The sequence below is a fragment of the Nannospalax galili genome, unplaced genomic scaffold (genome assembly GCF_000622305.1).
Source record: "Nannospalax galili isolate Female #2095 unplaced genomic scaffold, S.galili_v1.0 scaffold226, whole genome shotgun sequence".
Lineage (NCBI taxonomy): Eukaryota > Metazoa > Chordata > Mammalia > Rodentia > Spalacidae > Nannospalax > Nannospalax galili.
In genome coordinates, this window is record NW_008355273.1 from 1 (window position 1) to 3,470 (window position 3,470).

The following is a 3,470-nucleotide window of genomic DNA, read 5'->3' on the forward strand; positions in this document are numbered from 1 at the left end:
TTATTTATTATTTTTATTTTATGTGTATGAGTATATTGCCTGCACATATGTCATGCAATGCAGTGGAGGTCAGAAGAGGGTGTCAGATTCCCCTGGAACTGGAGTTAAGGACCGTTCGTAGCTGCCATGTGGGTGCTGGGAATCAAACTCGGGTTCTCTGCAAGAGGAGTCAGTCTTCTTAACCATTGAGCCATCTCTCCATTCCCGATGTAGTATTATTTCTAAGACAGGCTAAACAAGATGCTCGCTTTGAAAATACAACATAGGCTTCATGTTAGTTGCTATAGGCCATGCTATTGAAGGACAGGTGCCAGAATGATACCCCATTTGAAGGCACAGCCTGAAGGAATCCACAGTGTGAGGTGAAGATAGTTTATGAAGTCTGCTGACCTGATTAAGGCAGCAACTCTGTAAGATACCTATGTGATTCTGAATAATAGGTTGTGGGTTAACTTTAGTTTAGGGCTTTTACTTATTTCATCCCCTACTCCTAGAAGCTTTGAGAGCAGGTAAGAGCACAGCTTTATGATCACACCTCGAAGCAACAAGAAACTCTGGCTATTCATGACTTTCCTTGGGGAGCTAGGAACAAACATTAGTTTACTCCAGATGTGGTATCCATGACAGAGCACGGAGATGATTCCACCTATCCAAGTCCAGCTTAGTGAACAGTACATTTGGGGGGTAACTTATGGAGCATTGCAAGGAGATACAAGGACAAGGAGGACCAAGGGCAGCCATGTCACCAAGATGCCCATCCCAGCGTGGATGACGACTCACCACAGCTGTGTCCTGGAGCTCCCCACAACTTGCAGGAAGCTTGGCAAGCAGGAAATTTTTTTGATTTTTGTTTTGTTTTGTTTTGTGTGTGTATTTCATACAGAACATCCCCAACAATCTTATTCATCTATATGCCCACTTCACAAATGGCACCCTCCCATAGCCCCCCCCCCACTGGAGCCCATATACTCTGTCATCCCTGTTACTGTCCACTGTGTTGTCAGCACCCCCAGCCATTCCCCAGTGCTTGTCCATCTGCTGAATCTAGTCAGCTTATCTAGAGTTTTCTTCTCCCCAACAATTATTACTTCCTGTGTTAACTTGGGTAGGAGCCATGTGAATCTTGCTGCTCTGTGAGTTTCCTGAGCCAAGTCTCTTTACTTCCTAAGTCAGGAGCTTCCTGCAGTAAGAATGTTTCAGTTTAGGGGAAATCAGGATGCAATGGTGGCATTAACATTTTTCTCTTTTCTTCCACTGGTGGAGGAGGATTGACTTCTTTAAATTTAAGTGTAAAATGTTCATGTTTATTTAACTTATTCCATGAACCTGCGACTCATGTTTATGCCATGCCTGCGGAGGACAGAAGAGGCTGTCAGACCCCTGGAACTGGAGTTAAGGACAGTTGTTAGCTGCCATGTGGGTGCTGGGATTCAAACCTAGGTCTTCTGCAAGAACAGTCAGTGTTTTTAACCGCTGAGCCATCTCTCCAGCCCCATGTTTATATATTTTAAAACAAATGTGTTCTTATTACACAATGCTGCATGTTCATTGTTTCTAATTCAAAAAACAGAGGAATTTAATAAATCTGTAATTCTACATTGTGAAAATACATTTGATCTTATTTGCTGCCCACTTACCCATTTAAATACCTTGTGACTGAGCATGTCAGTTACTTTGCAACTAATAGTGCTGCTTAGGCCTATCAAAGATATTTTATAATTTATATGTAACAGTGTCAAACAAACAGCCCACACCAGATTTTATTCTATGTATTTTCATCTCAGACTTCTAAGGGTAATGAAAGGGGGCTTTAAAATACAACAATTATGCATAGACAGTCTCACTTCTATTGAGTAGATTAGCATAGTAGAATGACTACCCAGGGTGATCTACAGCAGGGTTTATTCATAATACCTTTAATCCGTGATCACTGAGAAATGTTAAGGAATGCACAGTTTCCCTGCCCATGTAAGAAGAGGTTGATTTCAATTGCCTCTCCCTAAAGTTTTATTAACTCCTATAGGGAGAAATGAGGGGAGGAATAACTTTCTTTCAAAAGAAAATCCAGGGATGTATCTTGAATACCTTATGAACCTCTGACTTGAATAAGTCTCTGAGATGAGCAGAGAAATAGCATGTTTTAATCAAACAGCTCTCATCTTTCTGTAAAAGTCTCTCCATAATGTTTGCTTCAAAGATGTCTCATTGCTTTTTACACTTGAAAATACAGATCACACTAATTTCTTAGCATTACTCTGATAGTTTCATGTGAGATGAATCCTGACTCTTAATCTTAAAAATAAAGTATAAGTAAATTATCTGATCCTGTCTCTTGTCTTGTTAAATTTTTGGTATTGGGCTTTGGAAGTAGCTTAATGAGAGAGTTTTTACATAGCATGTCTGAAGCCCAGGGTTCATTTACAGCGTCATAAAGATAAATGAGCAAACAAACAAATAAAATATTTGGTTGTTTTTGACTGATGTGGATGCTGGTTTTAGATTTTTTTTCTTTTTGAGGAATGGTAGAATTGAAGCTCACTGTTTACTGGAAATTCAGTGGATACTCCCAGAAGAGGTATTACTCTGTGCAGAATAGGAACACATTTACAGAAGTTTTAGGCAGTTTTATCTAAGGTTTATCAGGTTTTGATAAGACCAAGGCTGACTGAAAGTAGAAAGCAATAACCTGTACTACAAAAACTTGAATAAAGGAAATTGTTAATCATTATTAGAACTAATTCAGGGTTAATTAGTTTATTTATTTATTTATTTAATTTGTTTCTTGGTGGCAATAAACTAAGGATCTAAACCAGGATCTCTGTTCTACCTTTGATCTATACCTTTAGTCCAAGTAGGAAAGATTCAGAATTAGTGTTTTTGTGCTCCAGAGTTAAACACAAGTGAACACAGTCTTGTGGTTTAGAAAAGAAATAATGTTTAAAACAAGCAACAAAAATTAGGTCAAAGCCTGTGTACTCAGAACTTGATCCTCACACAAGGTCACACATGGAACATTCTTTCTCTGTTCTTCCTTCTCATTGGAAATGTGAGGTTATGCTGTGTTCAGGTCTTTTCATCCGTATGAACATTTATTCTTACTCTGTAGTAAGAAAGAAGATGGCGAATAGTAATTTCCACTCTCTATTCAGAAGGGGGAATAACTCTTCTTTCTCCCGAAAGTAATATAAGGCAAAGCAGAGTGTGAACTAGAAGTTTCTGGACTGGAAACTCCCTGCTTCTCCCAGTAGTGCTAGGTGATTAGGGATTTTGCAGTGGTTCCCTCAGCAGCTGTTTCCAGTTCCAGTTTGCAGAAGCTGTTGCTTTAGTGGTCACCCTGGTGGAAACTGTTCCTACCAGCAGCAGTTCTCTAAACTGAGATGTAACTTCCAGGGTGGTTCTCAGTAGGGTTGGGTGCATTTAGACAACAGCTTTAATGGGATTGTCTGGCCTCTCTTCTGTGGGATGGTATC